Raw genomic sequence first — 23,340 nt, forward strand, 5'->3', positions numbered from 1 at the left:
GATGGAATATGTCATGTCATTGGTGGGCCCTAATGGCCCATTATCAGAAGATGTCCCCCTGGAGGATGGAGGGGTGGTGAAAGAGATAAGAAACACTGCCCCACCTGGTTTTAATGGCTGGGCCATTATCAGAAGGCATCTGCCCCCCTCCCCCCTGGACTTACAAGAGAAGGACAAAACATCTCCCCAAAAGCTTTCAACAGATGAAATAGAATACATATTTTTTCGTTGCATAACCTAAGACAGGGGTATGCAGGGGAGAGTATAATTGTCACTGAAAATTGATAGCTACTTGCTTTTAACCTGATCTTCTGTGAAAGGGTGAGAAAGTGTAGCATTTCTTGGTATATAACATGACTGTTTTCCAAAAAAAAAAAAAAAAAAAAAAAAAAAAAATTGATGTCATTTATAATAACCAGGGGAAGAGAAAATTTCTTTCTTATATGCATAAAAAGGGTCATGTTCAACTTATCTGAGGAGAAAAAAGCAACTAAGCTTTGTTAGAAATCCATAAACCATATTTGCTGTTATTAGGAATGTTATTAGAAGTCGGTGAAATCTCTAAATTCAAGTTAAGTCCTCTTTATACAAAACCAGAGTATTTCTGTCTTTATTAGTATGTATAAGCATACATGGCACAATATACTAGATATTAATTTGTTAAGAACAGTTTCCGTTTACTGATCACTATTCACGCTAAACCCCACAGTGTGCTTGACTCATAATCTGCCAGGCATCCTAAGGAAAATTCATTGAAGGAGGAAGGTTAAGAAACTTTTGACTTAATAGATGAATGACATTAACTATATTTCGTTCATTGATTTTATCTCTGTTGTTCATGGCTGCCAGTAAATTAACAGAGATGTTTCTCACCTCTTTCTCAATGATATTCACAGTGGGAAGTAGAGTCTGCCAGTGGCATCTGCTAAGCTGAGCCCTGTGGTCTTTCACTGCTTGATCACCAAATGGATTGCTCTCCTCACCATGTCATGAAATGTCAGTACTACAGCAGTGTTTGATACAGTGAACAAACCTCTTGAAATCAGTATCAATCAGAAACCAGACCCTGAATAAGACATCTGGCATGAAGCAAGTTTAAGAATATGTCTATTTCTTTTTTCAGTCAAGTACTAGAGTGATAAACCAATGGGCTTCACTTTCCCTGTCCCACTGTGTCAGCTCTTCACACCACTAAATCAACACTCTCATCAGCATTTCTGTTGCTGCAGAGATCCTGTGTGTCTCTAGAAATGTTTTAACAAGCAGTGTTCCATCAGCTTGCCAAGAACAGTTGATGATTTTACAGGTTACTCCCTCTCATCTAGAAGGAACTCTGCGCTTCACCTGGTCAAGTGAAATTAATTTTTACCTGTCAATGTTGAAAGAGAGACCCTGAACGCCACTGCCATCTGTCTGTGTTCCAGCATGGCCGGGCAAGGAAGTCTGTTAAAATCTCCTGGATGACTAGAACACACAGGCTAGGACAGCAGCTCTGACAATCTGTGCAGAAAGCATGATGTGTTCTTCACTGCTGCTGCAGGGCAGCTTGCTCAGCTAACACTTGTCAGAGTGAAAGCTGAGCAGACTATTCCTCCTCCTGGCATTGCTCAGAAGGTTTGTATCAGCAATGGCAGGAACCACGTGCCACTTTGTGTTACAGGGATTCACCCCTTCCCCTCTAAGATTCCTTAAATTTGCCACCCCAAGCCAAGAGGAAGGTTGCATTTGTTTTCAGTGATGAAAACCGGGAATAATGGGAATTAATAATAGCAAATAAAAATCCTGTTAACCCTAATATTACTATCTGATTCCCCCTTGTCATCTTATCACTAAATTTTCTGTGGGGTTCCACATAAACAATAGTGTAGCCTTCCCCATGAGACTAGACACTGTCGAAGGTAAAGGAAGAGTCTTGACTCTCTGATTTTGGTGGGATAATTCTGCTTTTATTCTTATGTCCTGCTCAGACTTGACACCCTATCCGATGGAGAGCCGACGCCGGAGAGTGTTGGCCTCTCCCCCGCCATGGCTTTTCCCCCCCAGGGGGCGGGGCCCACAGGCAAGACCCCAGAGGCATCACCCAATCAGTGTTCAGTAGGAGGAAACAAGATTAGGTTACATCTCAGTGAGGGGGGTGGGCACTGCTGGGCAGGGAAAAGAACAATACAAATATAAACCCAATTAATGCATTACAACACAATGGAAATATTTTTAGCTGCACTTTTTGATGACTTGTCAGTTTCCTCCATGATTCCTTACTATATATTTCTCTGTGAAATATATTGCATTTTACAGCCATTGCTGTCATCTATCTATACACTTAGGTAGATCTTTAAGAGTCATATAAAATGTCGTGGCATCAATGACACCTGATCCTTCTTACCAATTGCCATTGCTCCATGTTCATCATGTTACTCTGGACTCCCTGCAGAAGCCAGTAGGTCAGATCTATTTATCCTCCTTGCAAACAGTGTCTCTTCTGAACAGCTCTGCACATCCTTAGTATTACACTATCTTGATTTGTTAGCTACAAAAAAACATGGAATTGCCTTAGTGGACCAGAAAGTCAATAAACTTAAGTAGCTTGATCAAGCAATATTAAATAGCTTGATGAAGAAAATAAATAATTAAAATATTTACTATTTTTTTCTTTATTGCTTGTGAATTGTCTTAGAGAATGTAAAGTGAATTTTGCTTAGTGGGTATTACAAGATTCAAAGCCAGTTTTGTAACATTGTTAGCCAAGGTGTCGGAAAAATATCCTAAAGGACAGTTTTGGGTAGGCAAAATTTCTTGGCAGAGATTCTGTTCATTTGGAGAGAATTCCATTAACTGAGAGAAGTTATTTACCCTTCTAATCAGTATGCCAAGTAAGTGAATCTATAGACCCTGAATTTTTAGAATATTGCTTGGGTTTGAATACATTATAGGCAGAGTTTGTATGTTCTTCACTTACCCTGAAACATGAACAAGAAGAGGGGTATTAAAGCTTTCCCAATTACACATCAGATCATAACCCAAGGACAGTTAGATGTCACCATACTTCACTGAGTAGAGTTGAGGTCTGGAGAGGTGAATTCACGTGTCCAAGCTCACCTAGTTCACTGGTAGCAGTGCTAATAGACTGCTGAGTCTGAGAGAGCTTTCTGGTCACTAGCTCTTCCTGCAAGTTATGGATAGCTCTCTTGAATATGTGTATGCTGCATATCAGTTGACAGTGAAGACATAACCTAAGCCACATGGAAAGATTTTAAAAAATGCCTAGACAGTTACACTACCTTGTGTTTGGTGCATTAAAATGTGTGCATTTTTAAGAATCACAGGATGTGCTTGTTTTCTTTTTAAGGTGATATGTGCAAACTATCATTTGAACACTCTGAAATTCCCAGTCTTTTATCTCACTTTATTTGGGTGGGAGGTCTTTAGAAAAGAATTCCCATGGTTGGAAGAGCACCATTAATGAACTGCAGTTTGTTATAAAGAACTACAATTTCTGTTGCCTTGCAGTGGAAAGAGACAGTGAGGATCAGGAAGAAGGGAGCTAACAAGGTGAGAAAGCAAACACAGATTAAAGATGTGGATGTAGGTCTACCATCTGTTTGAGTCTTTGTATAGCTACAGGAAAAAGGGCAGGTCTTTTTCGAGAGGAAGAGGTCGAAAGCTAAGGTCCAAAGCGCGATAAAAGGTCAAGCAATAATAGAAAATACTGAGCCACCACCTCCCTTCACTGCTGTGTTAATACTTTTGGAAAGCCCCATTACACAAATCCCTGCTCACTGGGGTGAATAATGCCATTAGTAACTGTCTGCTCTGAATGAAACTGTGAATCATTGATTGTATGTGATGAGGCTTCCTGCATGCAATTCATGGTAGAGATCCTGGGTATAAAATAGAGCTTTCTCTCAGTATGAAATATCCCAGCATCAAAAAGCAGAGGTACCTGTACTTGTTAACTGTTCACGATATTTTGAGATGCCCATTTATTCCAGCTAGTTGCCTGTTGGTCTGATATCAACAGAGAAGAAAAAATGTATATGCATCTTGTGGGATGTCAAGAATGTGAGTGTAATAAAAATGTTCCCTGCTTGAATTATAACAGCTCTTTTAGTGTAACTTGAAGGCCTGCTGTTCATTCAAATTACCCACTGTGTGGGCTGCGTGCCATTATACTGCACAACATGTAGGGATAGACAGAATTTGCATTCCCTGAAAGAAATAAGAAGTGTTAGCCTGCAATATTTTCAGAGTAGCATAATCATATTTATTAAAGAAAACTATTGCTTTAAAAATAAAGAAAAAAAATTATACTACATATGCCAGTTGATTCTGCCCTTTTCTCTGCTACTCTTATTATAATACTTGTTCTCACTAATATACAAAAATATGGCTTTGCTTGGAGTTTTAAAAGCCTCAAAAGACCTGGACTGTCACTGGGGTCATGAGAGTCTTTGTGCAGACAAAAAAACTAGGCACCTACTAAATCAAAACTTGAGTCATTTGAACATTTCTGTTGAAGAAAGGTGGTAGAATTGGATGGTAGGCATATGACTTCTGTTTTGGCTCTTGGCCATTTAGAGTATGTCTCAAGAACATATTTAGAGTATGTCTCAAGTGAGAGGGTACAGAGAACTCAAGCCTGTGCTAGGTAAGTTAGCTCCAAAGTCAAAACCAGTACAACTACCTTGGCTCATCAGTTCTCTCAAAGTAATTTGTTCTGCTCAAAAGTGCAGTGCAACACCTTCAGTGACACTACGTTTGCACACCTGAGACCTCTGCCAGTGCCTGGATCCTGTGCTGCTCAGATATATCCTGCATGCAGACATGTCCAAAGAGCCCACAGCCTATATAATCACCCAAAAATTAAAGGTTTGCCTTGCTAGCAGTAAGAGGTATGCATAGTCTGTAGACATGCAAACACTAGCAGTATTGCATTCATTCTGAGGGAGTCATTCAGGTATATAAATGGTGTACCTAAGAAAATAATTTTCCTGAAAAATATGAGCTTTTCTATTCAACTACTAGACAGAACTTTTCTAGTAAGCCTTTTTTTGTTTGTTTGTTTCCTGCAATAGAACTTGCTGAAAAATCAGATTTCTCAGAATAAACTGAAATTATTTTGAAAGAGGTAAAGCAGACTTAAGCTGTACTCGCTGAGTGATAGCCTGTCTTCATCAAAATTGAACTTCAAGGTATACTAGTTAGCAGAGTTGAGATTTTTGAACCTTTCTGAGTAAGATGGTTCTAAAAAAATGAGCCCTCTCTATACTGTAACGTTGCTGCAGTGTTGGTACAAGGATGAATGCAGGTATATTCTGCCCAAATCCTTTGTGCTGGCATAGACAGAGAGAATACATTTGCATTAACTGCTACCACTTCTTCATTCTGTGAGTAAAACAATTTTACTAAATCTAGCAAATGCTCTTCCCTTGCTAAATTCGCTGATACCTCACAGATAAACTCTAATTTATTGCTGAGTAGACATTAAATATTTAATTTTATAAAATACTTCTAATATATTTTCAGGAAGAACTATGTTGATGAATGCAAATTAGAATCAGGCAAACATTTTATTAAATGAATTTTTTTCTGGAAACACTATGCATAGAAAAGATCCACTTAGAGATGGATTCTTAATCTATTATTTGTAAAATACAAAGGCTTCTCCCTAGGGAGGAGAGCTACCAGAGAAAGCAAGAAAGAGGAATAGTTTAAAAGTTTTCATAGAAGTTCTTTATGTACCTTTTAGCAAAAGAGAAGCTGCTCCATGTAAGTCTGCAATTTTTAATTTCAATTAAACCAAAATCTTAAACATACATGCCTGTTTGCTTTGGGGAATTTGACTAAATGCAGTATGCCAGCTTCTTTTTCTGTTGGTTTTGGATGTGTATCGTTATTTTACAAAGCTTCACCATGATCTTCTGATCTTCAATCACCATGAAATAACCCCAAACTCACTAAATTTCCATTGGCAAAAGATTGTCTGGATATCACCACAGTTCTCCCTTCTTAATTAATCCAGTAATTTGGGTCTTTAAAATAAGTATTAGCCCAGCAGCGTCAAATTCGGAGACCTTGTCATAGTGTCAAAAGTCAGGAGGTGCTGGCATTGCTACTATTCCACACAGTAAAATTTAGAGCTCAGTTCAGGAGTTTAAGCAAGTGTGAATTCTTGTCAGCAAGGGACAACATTTCCAACCTCACCCTCACGAGGCAGTAACATGGAAAAAACCATTGGTACAAATAGGGCGAAAGACTCTTTTTTCCCCTACCATTTTATAAAGTGTCAAAAACCACACACACATCCCCCAAAAAAACAAGGAAAAAAATGAAGGAAAAAAAAAAGTTGCTGGCTATCTTTAAGTCTTGAAGGAGTCAGCATCTTCTACCAAGGCATTATGTATGGTCATCTTGTGACCTCACATTATTAGTGGTAGGGTTATTGTGTGCTCACTAGCCTTGCCTTCTTTGCTCACTTTTGTATAGGTCTCTGCACTCCACACCAGTCTCCTGACCTCATCAACCCTCAAAACCCTCAAAAGACTGCAAGTCATGCATATCTGATGTACATTTCCCAAAAGTACTGCGCCAATCAGTATTTCAGTGAAGCTTTTATATGATCTAAAGTTCTGATGAGGTCCTTACTATCACTCCACTACAAAGGCAATAAACTTCACCCCAAATGGCCTGAGCTCTTCACAGCTCACTTAGCAGCTGAAAACACAGATTCTACAACTAAATACACTGAACTTCCTGTACTCTCAGTATGAGAGTAGCATGAGATCTGCAGATTGAAAGCTTCCCCTCCCAGCCTGTTGGTCTTCTTTCAGATTATGAACATTAAATATGAATGCCTTGTGTGATTTCTCATGTCATGAAAAAATGAGATAAGTCTTTCACAACAGGGAAGAGCTGGCCCAAGTGTCTGAGTGCGGTCCTGTTCTGTCAAGGAGAGTTGGCTTCAGTCATGGCTGCCTTTATTTGCACAGTAGTCTTCTTATACAGGTTTTACTGGACACGGTTCAACACAAATTTCTCTAACTTTGCTGTTAAAGGAATTTCCAGAAGCATAATGCCCAGGCATTTACCTCAAGATTCAGGAATAGGGACACTCTCAATGAGATTACCAACACCATTTTTTCAAATGCTCTTTTGATGTTCCCCTCTCTGTCTGGAAAGAAAGCTATACTGAGAGGGGCTACAGTCACCAGAACTGATTCCCCTTTTATCAAACCCTAAAGAAAGCTGTGAAGAAAAGCTCATGCCATGTCTTAGATTACACCTTGTTAGAGTTCACAGAGTGAGACCTCTCTGTCCAATTTTCAGCAGTTCATCAGTGCCTGTCTAGTCAATATTGACAACCTTGTGTGTCCCCTGGTCCTGCAATGTAAAAAGAAAATCCATTTAAAAATACCTCACCCTGAACAAGAGTAAGCCTGAGGGAGAATTTTTTTTTTAATTGCCAAATTATATTTGGGAAGATATTCATTCTGGTTCTACCTCTCCAAGAAAGGATTAAAAAGACAATGTTAAAAACAGTTGCAACTCTATTGAAACCAATGGTTTTAAAATTATTTATTCCAGCAATTAATTTATCCTATAGCATATATTACATAAATAGTTTTTTAAAAATATAAAACATTACCCAAAGATGTAATTAGTATTGAAAAGGCAAAATGGATTATAGAACCAATCTTTTTATCAAACTTTCTGTATCATTAACACTAAATTTAATTTCTAGTGGCTTAAAAATTTAATTTCTAGTGGCTTAAAAATGTTTGTGGTTTGATTTTTATTTAAATTTCCAGTTTTTATAATTACAAACAAAAGCACTGACACTGTCTTAGAAATCTATGGGACAAATGATTAACCAGAAGCTCAATGAAGACATATACTTTTAATCAGAAAAACACAGACTTGTATTTCTAAAAATCACATAAATTTGATAACTTCTTGCACTCTGCCATATGACATAATGGTGTACTACACAGCTATACCAGAAATATCTCTCCACTGCCTCTTGAAAGCATTGATGTGTCTGGAATTTTCACAGAAATTCCAGTATTCTGAAAACTCATAGGAATAATGTACTACGGGAGTATGATGGTGAATGTTTGTGAAATTTACAGAAACAGAATTTGTGTGGCTAGCAGAAATTATAAAATAAAAATGTACTAATTAAAATAAGTAAGAGATACCTTAAAAATGTATTTGCTGGGGAGATTAAATGAGAACTAGAAAACACTTAATGGCATATCACTATCCACCTTTCCTGAAGAAGGTATTTTTTGACACCAGGCCACCATAATATCACCAGGATTTGTATCATGTTAATACGCTTAGATTTTTCCAGTAAATAACGGTTTTGTTCCATCTTTTAATGATTGTGTAAACCAACCAGAAACATTCTACAGTAATAATATTATGACGAATCATAAAGCTAAGAAAGTGAAGGCAGAGGTCCATGTGCAACAAATCTCTAGCACTCTGCTCTGGCTCAGAGTTTCTTGGCCTATGGGTGCATATTTCTACACTGCAGTACTTCCTTCAAACTGTATTTCACAAATACCTCCTTTCAAGTCAATACAGCAAATCAAGATAAGATTTTTCAGACTCTGCTTTCAGAAAATTTCTGTTTGACTGAATAGCCTGAGTATAAAACTGAAGCATATCATATCTCATATCTCACAATAGGTCTATCATGCATACTGGCAATGTGGGAGCAAAAAGATATCTCAAAAGTCCCACTTGCCTGGTGTTTGGAAGGGCAAGGCTGTCTGGTCTAACACTTTGTAAGGTGGCATTCAAAAATGGATAGAATACATTTCACGGCACCTATCAGCTCCAGGCCTATGCCAAGTGGAGTCTTCCCACAGCAGCTGGCTGTGGCTCTGCAAGGGACACAGGAGTACCATGACTGTATCTGGAAGCCTTGCAGGCTGCTCAGTTCACAAAATCTGCTAGCTGGTGCCTCACTTCAGAATAGACAATGCCAGGGTGACACCTGCTGATGTTACACCTTACCCATCTGTTACCCATCTGAGCAGCAGGGCTGACTGGATCATTTGTCCATCCAATTTTCTTGCTTTAGGCCCTTTATAATGCTTGTGCTGGATCTCTTGGGCTTCAAATGGGACGCTGGTGACTTTGCTGCCCGGGTTTTAACCATCACTGGGATGTTTTATCACCTATGAGAGACAAAGTTAACTCAACAGCTTTCTCTTTTCACCACACAGTCATACCAGATGTGGACTGAGGCCAAATATATGACTTTAGGACTCAGTGATATTTTTAACAGTATTTTTTAAATATTATTATTCAGGACACTTTTTTTTTTTCTGGTGTATTTAAGTATGGTCTATGGAAATACTGCAGTCTTGTGTGAAATTCAATGTAAGTGGCTCAAGACAATATTACATTTGTTGCCTAAAATTTAGGCAACACTAGAAACTTAAACTGAATTAACTGATTTTCAGTACTCTGTTCTGCATTTCCTTGGGTGGTGCAGAACAGAAACAGGGGGAAAACAGTTAATGGTTCAAAAGATCATTTATGGTATATACCACTTGCTGATGTCAAAACAGTTGACCCAAAACTCAGATTGTGAAACTGGGTACATTTTACAGCAAGCAAGACTGTCAGCACCCTCACTGATTTCTTGTCTTTTAAGGGGTGTTGCCTACATTAATGCAGTAGGTTTGGTTTGTGTTATAGGATTTTTGTTGCATTGGTTTTATTTTCTTCTGCTTTGTCTTTTGCATCTTATTTATAATATAATAAATTTAAGCTAATGCTGTACTCAATTGGTCTTCCAGAGATCCTTTCACTTTTTGTCCTGCTATGATAATTCTGGCCTTGCAAACCAGGAATAAACAAAGCCAAGGAAATTAATCAGATCTGTAATTTATCAGAGTGTTTTTTTCATTTTAGCTATACTTAAATTTTATATTTAGTATTTTCTATTTTCATTTAGCTATATTTAGATTGCTCTTTTCATTGACAGAATATCACAAATGAGTTTTATGTAAATATGCACCACCTCTAATACTGCAAGTGATGTACAAAACTTAATTGTAAAATTTCGATATTAGTCACAAAAATTCTTTTTGTATTAATTTTTTTTCATTCTCATTGTTTATATGTGTGGGAATTTTAAGTGTATATGAACAGAAATAGCCAGAAGCTAACAGATACCAGCTTTCTGCATACTAGGAAAAGGAAAGGGGGCTGCCAGATGGAACAAATTGCTTCACACAGGGTAGAGTTTCAGGATCCAGCACCCAGAAAGACCAGTTTAATGTACTGGACAGGGGGATGTGATAAAGGGCAATCTGAAAATGGGTTAGAAATGGGAAATGAAATCTACTGTATCTGTAGCCCTTTAAGGGACAAAGAATGCAAGAACAAAGTTAAAATAACATCTTTGACTTGAATGATGTGGTAAAGGCTATTCTGCCTCCAACAGAATGTATTAAAAGCACATTAAATCAGAGATTACCACAATTTCAACAGATGATAAAGAAAAGCTTTGAAAAGATCCTGGTAAAGCTGCTTTTTTTGATTACACTGCATTGAAATCTGCAGGCCAAAATAGGAAGAGTTTGTTCTACTGTAGCCAGAATTTCTCCATAATTTTCTGCATTACATTTTTAGGTGTACATAACATGTTACCAAGCAGAATTGTACTCACATTTCACTGATTTCATTGTTCTTGAGAACAGACTTATTTTTCACTTTCATGTATTGTAATGGTTAGACATCTCAAATGCAGTAACAATGATTTCTTCAAATCTATGTGATTTTTCCAGTTCTAATTATACTGCATTTTAAAATTATGCATTTATTTCTCTCTGTATATGTATGTCTCTGCATGTAACTATATGTAAACATATAAATAAATGTATTTTCTTTAAGTGAACATTTAAAGCTTGAAAACAGGTTTTTGGGTTTTTTTAATAACAGTACATATAACAGAAATTAATATATGAGGCAGATAATTATTCTTTATTTCTAACAATGAATACCACTGGTGTCACTGGCACTACAGTATATTCAGATAGTAAACAGAACATACTACCCTCAAAATACTCTATGAATAACCCCACTTATTTTTATTCATGGCTATTTTGCCAGTTCCCTACCTCCATTTCAAAATTCAGGGCAAACAGAGACATTTAAATTAAAGGATCTGGAAAATTTCACAGTGTCTTGCTCATTCATTAAACCCATGCTGCTGCCTGATTTTTTGGAGCATCTCAGCTGAAATGATCATTGAATCTGTGCAGATTACTGGCCACATCACAGACATTGTACTTATTGGAGGGATTGGATACTGTGCATTTATGTGTTCAATTCCCACAGCCCAACCAAAGAATAAGTCCCACATTTTGAAAGGATAGTAAATGCAATTTTTAAAATTTGTCCAGAAAATGCAATTAGTACAGATCTTGCAGTCTTTTCATAATCTGAGAGGATGGTCACAAAGTAAGAAAATGCAGTGTTAAGTCTTTTTCTGTTTTAAGCAATGCAACATGGCTGATGTAATTGCATTGGAAACCAGTGGGCTGCTGCCACCCGTATGTTTCTGAAACTGATCACATGTGAACATTTTAGGAACTGAAACCCACATAAACTAACATTTCCTGAGGGTTTGGAAATTTGCCCAGCAAATACAACCAAAGTAGAAAAACTAAAAATCAAAACAAAACCAACTTAAAAAATAAATAAGTTAAAAATCAAACAAAAACAACCCCCAAACCAACCCTGTATAGAAGATGGTTAAAGTACATTGAAAAATATATTTGAGTATTTTTAGGATAGGATGGTATCAAAGCCCACCACCATGATCTTCTTATACAAAACCTACTTATGAGTATGGAACATCAGAAACCTTAGGGAAAGAATGAGATTTCAGAAAAGATGATGATGATGATGATGACGATGATGATGAAGAAACATTCAACTAACTGCTTTGCATGGGATATTTTCATTTTAAACAGCTGCTACTTGTGTGTCAGAACTCCGTAAGGTACTCACTCTCTGTTTAATCTAAATTTAAATGAACAAATAATAAATCCATAAATGTATTGCTCTGACTTTCAGTGTTATTTGTATATTTTGGCAGAAAACTTTTTGACTTCTTCTTCTTCAGTCAGTCTTGCAAAGTCAGATGGGTGTCTGAAGCACAAATTGTGCCTCTCAGTTTTCATCTCAGCATCTGAGGTCACTGAAGGTGAATTTTCTTTCTCAGCTGGAAAGTTGATATAGTCTTAAAGTACGTCAGGCCAATCCCTCCAATTAATTGTGAACGTTCTGAGAAACTCTGCTCTTTGCCCACCTACAACTGCAATTACTGGACAGCTCTCAGGCTCCTACATGGCATTTAATAGTACTTGTCCCCTTTAAGGTGCAGTTTGAGACCAGAATAAAATGTACCTATCCTGCTGCAACAGAGAAATCATTAACCAACACCTGCAGTAGGCATGCTTCAGACTGAGTCAGTTGTTTTGCACATCTCTTTTTATAGCCATTCCCATTGCATGTCTGAGTTGGAGTAAGCATTGGAAGTGGTTAGAAAAAGAATCAAAGCTTTGAATTCTCTAAAGCACTGATTATAAACTTCAAATTGTTTAAGTGGCATGATGGTTAGGATACATTTCTCATCCCAGTTCTCTCATGCTGAATATAATTAAGCTGGACATATAAGTCCTACTAGTATCCTACAGAACCAGAAAGGATTATGTTCACAGAAAATGGAAAATTATTAACACTAACAAAATAAAATGAAAAAAAATATTTTACAGACTGATTTACCTTCTGTTTCAAAACTGTTATACCATCTTCTAATGAGTAATAGTCTATAATGACCTGTGATAGAATCTGTAAGCAGGTGGAAGAAGGGAAGTGATATTTGTTCTGCAAATTAAAGAATATGCAAACAGACAAGAAATAAAAAAAAACAGACCAAAAAATGAAAATTTATTTCTCTGAAACAGCTCTTTAAGCAAGACATCAGGTTGCCAAATACCACTTAGAAATTAGTGACATTTTGGAAAATTTTGCTTTTATGAGATGGGTCAACTATAAATCAAGATGTTTAAAAAAAAAAAAAAAAGGTAAAAAAAAAGGTAGATATATGATGGAACAACTCCATCCTTGGACCACCTGTTACTGAGTCAGTGCTAAAGAGGAAAGCCAGCCAAAGAGAAACACAGTGAAGTAACATTTTACTAACTCAAAAAGGGAAATGAACCCATTTTTTTTACTTCCATACATCATGAGTGTTTTGCCTGCTGTTGCTGTTATTAATAGCTTTGTAACAGTTACATCCCAGCGTTATTCTGTTCACCGAAGGGAAACTGAAGAGTGAATGACTTAAATTCCTGAGGGTGTGAATTTCTGCCCCTTTCCATGCACAAAAGCGTGTTACTGATCCTAAACATTTGCCTTCTGCTGTTTAAAAACAAAAAACAAAACACACACACATATACACACACACACACACACCAAAAAAAAAAAAAATAACACCCAAAAAAGCAAAACAAACAAACAAACTACCACAGAAAACTGAACTTTTACTTCCACTTCTGATTGTGAGAAGAGAAAGGGATTGACATTTAACCTCTTGCTTCATCTGCATAAACAGATGTGAGGAAAGTGTCTTGTTGACAAAGATACTCTTGTCTCCAATTCCGGATCAATGGCACTGCCATTGAAGATTGTGAAAATGCTCCTGTTTCTCCTCCATCTCCTCCATCTGCCTAACATGTTTATAATGACATGGCAGGACACTATATTCAGTGCTAAAACATTGTCTTTTAAGACAAAGAGCCCTCAGTCACCATTATCTTCCTGACCTCTAATTGGCCATGGCAAACAGCGTCTCTCCACTGACATCCTGGAAATGTTGGTGGGAGTCCTTTTGCTAAACACAGCTCATAATTACAGATTCCAAAATCTCTTCCCAGCACATATTATATTTAGGAAGCAGAGGAGAGATATTAAAAAGTACTTTCTTGCTTTCAGCAAACAACTTGAACAAGGCTGGTACATCTTTTCATCCTCTGTATTCCCCATTCTCTAACTAAAAAATGGTGAATGCTTATATGTCTTTGTTTTTGCACATGTGCATAAAATAATTTGGACCTAGTCTTTACTTTTATAACTCACTCAATGTTTTTGTAAGCTCAAAGTTATCTTTTCTGATGATCTCTTCTCTGACATCTAGAAAATTCATAGAATTTATTGGCATTTCTTCCATAAATAATAAAATGCATTAGATGAAAGGCATGGAACCAGTCACAGGTTACTTTAGTCTACTATTGATCCACAGATTTGTGGCAGGCCCTGGCAGACGTTAGGGACATTGTTGTTATCTGATTCTATCCAAGAGATTTTAAGTGGCATGAAACCAAGAGTGACAAAGAGAAAGTCAACTACATCCTAGGCTGCATCAAAAGCAGCGCAATCAGCAGGTCAAGAGAGATTCCACTGGGGGCACTGCATCCAGCCCTGAGATCCCCAACACAGAAAGGGCATGGCTGGAGTGAGCCCAGAGGAGGCACCAAGATGACTAGAGGGATGGAGCACCTCTCCTATGAAATAAAGCTGACAGAATTGCAGATGTTGAGCCTGGAAAAGAGAAGGTTTCAGGGTGACCTAATTGCAGCCCTCCAGCACCTGAGGGAACTTAGAGGTAGGAGGGGGAGAAAATAGTTACAAGAGGCTTGGAATGACTAGCCATTTACAAGAACACATACTGATAGGAGAAGGGAGAATGCCTTAAAAGTGGGTAGGTTTAGATAACATGTTAAGAAGAAATTCTTTACTGTGAGCATGGTGAGGTACAGGAACAGATTGCACAGGGCATTTGTGGATGCCCCATCCCTGGAAGTGGAAGTTCAAGGTCAGGTTGGACAGAACTCTCAGCAACCTGGACTAATGGGAGGTGTCCCTGCTCGTGTCAGGGGGCTGGAACTAGATGATCTTTACAGTCCCTTGCAAATCAGGCCATTTTATGATTCTATGATGTTTGTGTCCACACATGATTTTGAGTTTGACTTACAGAACTACAAAGGCAACTTTCTTGAGCACTCATCTAATTGTGTTCTTGAGTTATATATTGCTGAATTTTAGCAAGCTGTATTTACATGTTCTTTAAGCAAGTGGTCCTTCTACAAGTTCATCATTGGCAGCTTTGTGACAACATATGAACTAAATCCAGTTCTGGCTATAGCATCCTTCACCTTTAGCATTTGATTAAGTCATCTTGTTAACTCTTGGTGGAGCCATCTGGAAACTAATTCTTCACCAGATGTCTTTCTTCCTTCACATGGGAGCAGATGATTTCAAAATAATTTGATACATTATCATGGACACTCATGGCAAAATACTTTCAGAAATTTTTATGCTTCTTTTCCTCATCCCACATTGTCCTGGTTTCAGCTAGGACAAGGTTAATTTTTGCAGTAGCCAGGAGGACCCAGAGATTATTTTATACAACCCCTCACCACTATTTGGGAACTGGGGAAGAGATCCCTTCTGGATCATGTATTGTAGCAGAAGGAGCAATTGGGTATTCCCTACTGTCAGGTATTCCATAGTGAGCAAACGCATGTGAGCTGTTCACCTTTTTTTGGTACACTCTGTCATTAGTATTGTTGTTGTGTCCGTTGTCTCATTTCATTGCTGTTTCCAGTAAATTGTACTTACTTCAACTCATGATCTTTACCTTTTGAGCCTCTAATTCTCCTCTCTATCCCACTGCAGGGGTACCTAGGGAGTGGGGAGTGATGGAACTGTGCATGGTTTGGAGTAATTCAGTGGGGACAATAAATTGTGGCAATGCTGTTCCTAAACTGAAACACATGTTTTCATGTCAGGGCACTGAAAATAGTAGCATCTTTGCTTTCATACTGAGACAAACTCTTTCCTGGGAAGAATTCTTGGAATAGAGGAAGAACAAGAAAGAACTCACACAAAAATACAACACTCAGTTGTTTTAAAATTGCGTTCCTTTTTATATTAGATGTCTTGAACAAAAATTTCTTTTGTACTCAGTTCTACCAGGGCTAAAATGACAGATTTGGATTCCAACAACTCCTTTGTCCTTCATCAAAATACTCTAGGAAACAGATATAGATAACCCTAGCAAATCTATTTGAAGGTTTCTCTAATACCTCTATACTAGATAACTCTATTTCTAGAATTTCTACCACTTCATTTTTAAATTTTCTTACTTTTATTTTTTTCTCCTTTTTCAACCTGAAAGAAAAAAAAAAAATAGGGACAATTCTACAGACAAGCAAAATTTATATTTTTTATAATTATAAAACTAATTGTAAAGTCACTCCACTATTCTGTTATTGTATTGTGGAATGGAATCTTGCAGTCACTTTTCTCAGAGTTTTCTCTTATAATATTTCAAGAAGTCCAGAAAATTTGCATTAATGAAACAGAGTGTTTGGATTCTTCCTTTAATATTTTATTATTATTATTATTATTGTCAGTTCTTGACAGCAGATTTGGCCTTTGACAAGCATGTATTTTCTGACAGATGGTTCATAGAGTAAGGTTTCAAAGAACTCTGATAAAGTTAGTAGTTGATATGTGCATGCAATTCTCCTTTAAAATCAAAGGAGAAGAAAAGAACAGCTGCTCTGAAAGGGCAGGGATGATGCACAGACTAGGGAATGAGAGCAGGATGGGCAGTGGCCTCTCTGGCCACTGGGAGAGCAAGCAGGGCACGGCTAGTGGCAGAAATCAGGATCAGCTGAGAGCCTAAGAGCCAGGTGGCAAGTCACAGGCTTGTGACACATCTGTTTAGATGGGCATGGACAAGAGAAAATTGTATGTAGTGATTGTATCAGGCTGATGCTTTGAAAATGTCTCTAAATTGTTATTAATGATGAATACTAATAATTTGTCTATAACTTTATAATGTAGAAATATGAGAGGAATCCTTCATTCATTCATCTTGAATCATATTGAGTTCCTTCACATTCATGTTTTTTACCAGATTGTCTTGGGTGGCAATGTAAGATGGTACATACAGAGGTATGTATTCTATTACCATCTGGTAAGGCCAGATAAGGCAGTGTTCTTTGTCTCTTCCATGACTCATCCCTCATAATTCTCTTTTGTAAGCATGGCCATTTTCCTCTTAATCTAGCAACAACTTTTTGAAGTCTACAGCAATATGTACCAAGGCCTCCGGCAGCTCCAAAGTTCCACACTTTGTGAAGAACAATGCCTTTATTTTGAGCATGTCCTCTCAATTTTAACTGGTGCCCTTACTCACTCCATGTAACTCGATCTTTTATAGATCTCTATGAAATCTTTCCTGTTTGCTAGGTTGAAGAGGCTTAGTGATTTCCTCTCGGTCTTAACTGAACTGCTTTCAAGAAAGAAGCCCTCACTGTAGTAGCTCTCTGCATAAACAGCTACATTTTAAGTACAAATGGAAAAGTGAGGACCCAGCATAAAACAGTTAAGTAGCAATATAGAAGGTTTTTCTACAATCATATAACAAGACTATTATTAGCCAAAATTTTTTCCCCCTTAAGTGATACAGAAATTCATAAACATAATCATAAGGTCTGTGCTTGCCTGTCTACCTGACCTACCTAATCACGAGGGAGAAAATGTCATCATAAATTTGACTCAGAATCTACTTTTCATGTTTCTTTCTACTTTATCTCCTGATTTTCTAGCCAGAGAGCCACCTGAACTCTTGCCGTGGAATATAACAAACAGGATTTTTCTTCTAATTTTTGCATGATTCCATCACACCTTGGCAGCTGATTTAGGATGTAATCACATCCACACATACACACTCACACACACACTCACACACACACTCACACACACACTCACACACACACTCACACAGACACACATGCATGCACTATGGAACTGCATAGCCATTCTAGACTACTTGTACAAAATAACAAATTTTTGTCAGCAAGTGTCTGGTTGGTAAATCATTTTCTCAAAAAAAAAAAAAAAGAAATCTTGATGTAGAGCATGTATTTCCTTTCTGGTATGAACTAACCAAAATTTAAAAAAAACATGTTTCATCTTGCACATGAAAATCAACAAATGAAATTAAAAATTAGATCATACATAAAGATCTATGTGCAAATTTACCTAACATAATTTTGATTATATAAACATATGCAAACCCAAGAGTCTAATAATTTGACAGAAAAGCCAAGTAAAAATGAGTATTAATGCCAAAAGAATTAATCCTCATAAAATTATATTATAAATCAGATGGGGAACATAAATTTTACAACAGAATATATAGAGAGCATGAAATGAAGGTTTTATTCTGGAATGGGTAAGTAAGAGTAGAGACAAGCCTTCTTTTCTTTTTCAAAGAAAAGAAGTATGTCTATCTGAAAAATTGAAACAAAATTATTCCATTTAATATTTATTTTGAATATTCAATGTATATATCATTATATATATATGAATATTCAATGTATATATCAATTACAGTGTGAAACTGTAATTCTCCACTGTGATGCAATATTTACAGGGAGTATCATCCAGGCTATTGGAAACCCTAATCTTCTCCTCCATGTTAACATTCAGGTCAGACTATATGCAACATCATCTATCTAAATAATGGTTGAGAGAGACTTTGTGTTGTTAGAGATGTAGCTGAAGAAGAGAAGTCAAAAGAGCCAAGCAGGAACAGAATCCTGAAGGGCTGTGCTGACACATGAACTGCAGGCTAACATGAGTGATTAAATTTTTATAGATTGTTTATCAGCCTGGTTTACCAAACATGAGTTCTGCCACTGTCTATACAAGAAGACTGCTAGGTTTGTTAGTGGTGCTTTGGGGCAATTCTTAGAACCCAGGATAATCTCACTGCACAGATGTGCGGAGCCAACTTTGTTTTGATTTGTCTTAACACAGTTTGTCAGAGGTGTGTGTCAAGGTTCACATGTCCCATGTGCAGGAGGCAACTAGAAGAAGTCTGATCTGAAGAGAGTTTGCTTGGCAACCATTTCATATCTCACATGGGATGGGCAGTCAGCAGGGGAACACCAAGAATGCTGTACCCTCTGGAAAGGCTCTCCAATCGGATGGCAAAAAGTGCGTACCAATGGACTGCAGTGGGACTTTGGACTGGGCCAGGGGTCTCATCAGCAGGCAGACCCTGGGAGGGGCAAGGGGATATAAAAGGAACTGCACCTCAAGCTCTGGGGGCTTTTGAGACTTGCTTTTTGGATTTGTGCTTTTTGCTTTTGGGGCTTGGTGACTGGGGAGTTTTGACAGTTGCCCTTTGGGCCTTTTAGGAGAGTTTTTTGGCCTGTGGTTTTTTGGGTATTGTGCTTTTTGCCTCGGCTCCAACCTGCCTTTTGGCTCTCCTTTTCCATTTCCTTCATTCTTTTCTGTCTTTGTTTTTAGCCCTCTTTGTTTTGGGCAATCCTTTTTGTTTCTCATTACCAATCAACAGTTCTCAGATACGTTTGTCTCATTTGGCTTAATTTCGTTCTAGATCATCTATTTTTAAAAGAACTCGCAGCTCCCCACAGTGGAGTGAAACAACAGTGCGCCAGGAAGCTGGACTTCATGAGCATATGAGATGATGGCGTCGAGGAATCCCTGGGCACGCTTGCACTTAACCAGGAGCCAAGATCAAGAGGTGTGAGAATAGTATGTCAGAAGTCTTGTAATTGAGAAAAAAAGGAATAAATAGGAACTTTCAAAAGTGCTATTGAGTCCTACAGTACCAGGAACAATTTGGAGGCAGTGAGGCTTGGAACACTGGCAGTTTCCTTTGTTGAGGCTTACTTACAGTGGAATTGCAAACTACGTACCACTCATTTAGTATTGCATTTGTCTAATTCTGGGTGAGGAACTGAGCTCCAACATCACTAAACAGAACATGTTGCAATAGTCCTGTGAGCCTAGCACATGAGCTATCCCCCAGTGCACACACCTAGCATGGCAGAGTGGAGGTAATGGACCGTATAATCTGCTACCCAACACTCGTGCCACAACAACGTATTCAAAGAGCACACTGCTGAGATCTCTGACAAACCCCCTGAAGCACCCAACAAAAAAGCTGTTCCTGCATGACATCAAATGCAGTGAAAGATTCTACAAGCACTTTGATAATCAAAGGATTTCACATGGACAGTGAAAATACAGTGAAAAAAAATCTGTCTCTGTGATGCTGCTAGGAAAAGTGCAGACACGTGGAGCAGGAAAAGGACAGGAAGCCTTGCACTTATCCCACACAAGGAATTATAAAAAGCGACCTAAAAAAATTATTTCAGGAAAATGGTTCCCCACTGAGGGTGAGGAAATATGGAGATGCCATGATGCCCATTAAGCAGTACTTCATTGATGATAGTATTATAAAATGTGTGTATGCATGCAACAGTTACAGACATCTGATTGCAGCAGTATTTTTTTAACCCAGATGAAAAAAGAAATAAGAATTTAGAAATGAGAATTTAGAAATCTCCTTAGAAATGAGAATTTTTAGTCCTCATTTGAAGCCTTCTGAATAGCAGCTATCAACATAACTCCCTGAAGGAATGTTGATAAAAGGCTAGTAAAGGACACAGCAGAATACGCTTTATGCTCATAGAGGAGATAAACAATTTATGGAGTACAAAATGAAGCAGTAGGCTAATACAAGAGTTAAATTTCAACAACATTACGTCTGTAAAAGCTGCCTTCTAGGTCCCAGTTGGATGCTGTATTAATTTCTACAGAGTGTGAAATGCTAGGTAAGATATTGCATCAAAGGCAGTAGCTCCCAAGATAAAGGTAATGATCTTGGTAGGTGCTGTGGCATGTAACACTAGAGGGATGAACAGAACAAAAATAAACTTGCAGAAATATTATAAAAGGAGTTGTAAACTCGGAAGTGAAATGGCAACTGAATTTACATTTGGGAAATGAGAACTGAGGATATTTTGATTCTTCACCAAATTCTGTTCTATGAATAATATATGCAAGTATTATTAATTCACTAAGATATTATAGGACCACTCCATAATACTGCTTTAGAACTTACCCTTTATCTGGCGCTTTGCTGATTATTTCAAATTACTTTGGCTATCATGCTGTGTATGACGATATTCTGAATAAGAATCTTTCCCTGTAAACCAGAAACAGCAATATTCAGTGTGGTAGTTTAACCCCACTTGGCAACTAACCCCATACTCATGTGCTCAGTCACTCCCTGCAAAAGAGATGGGTGAAGAGAATCAAAAGGGTAAAAGTGAGAAAGCCAGTGAGTTATGATAAAAACAGTTTAGTAATGAAAATAATAATAGAAATAATACAAATACCAGTGCTAATATTAATAATATTTTAGTGAAAAGGGAGAAGAGCAATAAAAGCCAAAAAAGACAACTGAAAACAAACATTCAGCATCAATCAACCAAACGCTGGCTAGCCCCTGAGCAGCAACCCTCATGGCAACTTCCTCCCTAGTCTGCTGAGCACAGCAATACATGGTGTGGGATATCAATTTGTTCAGTCGATGCCAGCTGTCCTGGCTGAGCGGTCTTCCTATTCATGTTAAAAAATAAACATTAAGGAAAAAAAAAAAAAAAAAAAAGTAGAGAGAGAATAAGAGCTTGTCAAGTTAATTCTTGCAGTCTTCTGAATCTCTGTTTGTTGCTGATACAACTCCCAGTTAAGACATCTGAGAAAGCAGATGCAGTGTCGAAATAAACTCTGTAAACCCATCTGACTTTTCATAGAAGTACACTAACCTTCTTTTGGATTGCAAAAATTGTAGCCCAAAGCAGAAGTCAGTATTTTATTTTTAGACAATACAAATTAGCTCGGGCATAGAAGAAATTAATATGTTCCTCTGTTTAAAGGTTTAAAGCTGTAGTTGTACTCTCATCTTCCCAACTGCTGATACTAAGAAAAATTAATCATAGAATATTTAATATCAATGCTTACTTTATAGATAAATTGATGCCTTAACTTAAAAAAAAAAAAAAGTTTGTACTCACTTAGAGGAATGTACATAGTTGACAGAACATGAAGATTTATTTAATTTTTGGGAATGGTCTCATACTTCACTGAAAGAGATTAACTCATTAACAACTCAAGCAAGCTACAGTTTCGTCATCTTAATCAAGTCCCTATCTAAATACAATTAGTTTATTCCTTATTTTGGTCTCTTTATTTTCCTCAACTTTCTCTATTTATTTTCCTCAACTGTTTATGTTAAAAAATGTACGTTAGGACATGATTTTAGAAGTCTATGAATAAGAAACCCATGTGTCAAAACGTATGTCCAACAACTTTAGTAGGGTATTCTTTTTACAGTGTGATCTACCTTCCTAAATGCTGTAACTGACATGGCTCCACAGGTAAATCTGTATTTAGACTTTAATTCATCCAGCTGCAATGAAGAAGAAATTGCTGCTCAAATAATTTCAGCTTTTTAGACATTAGACATTTAACTTAAACTGTTTCCAGTTTTTAAAGAGAGAAAGAATAATGTGTGCAGAAGATGAGTTTTTCCAGTTAAGTAATTGGTCATCTTTCAGCACAGCATTTCTTCTTTGTTGGATTCTAGATGACTTGTCTTTCCTAGACATACTTACCATTTACGTAACAAAAAGTGTCTGGAATTAGATGGGATGAGTCTCGCCCTTTCTGTGTGCTGTGGATTAACACAGAGTCTTCATGTAGAATATGAACTGTGTAAACTTGCATCACAACATCACAAATTATTCTGCTTAAGCAGGTTACCTCCAAGCATGACACACTCATTCTATCTCTTAGAATTTTGTCCCAACAGATTCATATTTTCACTCAGGCAGGAGATTACAAAACATGGAACAATGCATTATTCCAGTACTATTGCTGGAAGATGTGATGGTAATAGTGATGTAGTAAGTGTACATGTATTGGGTCCACTGGAACACTTTCCGTTTATTTTATGCAATTTGTAACTTCCAGATACCAAAATATCACCTTGAGAGTATTTTTAGGTTACATCCCTTTAGCAAAATAAGACAAAAAAATTACTCTATGTGCAACCAGGAAAGAACTAAGGATTGGGAACATCCTATGGCTGGGGATAGGAGTGCTATAAGTTGCCTGCTGGAAACAAAAAGAAATCTATTATGGATCTCTATTAATCTCAAATTCGCTGTAGAAGTAAAATTTAATATTAGAAAATGAAACCTGGAAGGAGGAGCAAGAGGTCTTCTGTGCCAGGCTTCTTTCTCAGAAGAGGATTGGGTGAGGTATATGCCAGAGAATAGTTCTGTAGACTTTAAGAGACAATGATTCCAAATCTTGCCTATATTATTTACTGCAGTTACTCACTGCCCTCCTTAT

General features: G+C 37.4%; 1 protein-coding gene across 1 annotated transcript in view; it reads right to left on the reverse strand.

Moving 5' to 3' along the window:
- DIRAS2 (DIRAS family GTPase 2) overlaps positions 1–21,104 on the reverse strand; it is a 42,032-nt gene extending 20,928 nt beyond the window's left edge. Inside the window, exon 1 of the mRNA XM_058424069.1 lies at positions 21,044–21,104. The gene's annotated coding sequence lies outside the window, so the exon portion shown is untranslated. The remainder of the gene's footprint in view (positions 1–21,043) is intronic.
- Positions 21,105–23,340: the final 2,236 nt, after the last annotated feature.

This window comes from Hirundo rustica, chromosome Z (assembly GCF_015227805.2).
Source record: "Hirundo rustica isolate bHirRus1 chromosome Z, bHirRus1.pri.v3, whole genome shotgun sequence".
Classification (NCBI taxonomy): domain Eukaryota; kingdom Metazoa; phylum Chordata; class Aves; order Passeriformes; family Hirundinidae; genus Hirundo; species Hirundo rustica.